Below are 398 nucleotides of genomic sequence, written 5' to 3'. Positions count from 1 at the left end.
TTACCATTTTCATTCGGTGCCACAACCACAACAATCACCTCACGCTCGCCGCTCTCAACGTGCAGCCCGTGCACAAGCACGTGCACGACCTCGAAAAAGACGCTCTGCTCACAGAAATCAGCGTGTTAGCACTTTCTGAAACCTGAAGCGATGAACCCACTACAATTACGGGATTGCAATGTATCGTCCAGAGCAAGTGGCTTTATTGCAGGTGCGGCGGCGTGGGCACATATAAGAACGCGCCGATGCGCAACTTCAACGTAGTACGCTTCCCATTTCGCCGGCCGCTAGACACCGAACACACTCAGACAAGCAGCGCAATCGGTGAGGTCTGCGTTGCGCACATCAGTCACAATAACAAATACACTGAGCTCGCCGTTAGCTACGTGAGAACTTCA

The sequence above is a fragment of the Rhipicephalus sanguineus genome, chromosome 9 (assembly GCF_013339695.2).
Source record: "Rhipicephalus sanguineus isolate Rsan-2018 chromosome 9, BIME_Rsan_1.4, whole genome shotgun sequence".
Taxonomy (NCBI): Eukaryota; Metazoa; Arthropoda; class Arachnida; order Ixodida; family Ixodidae; genus Rhipicephalus; species Rhipicephalus sanguineus.
Note: the sequence above shows the minus strand (reverse complement) of the source record.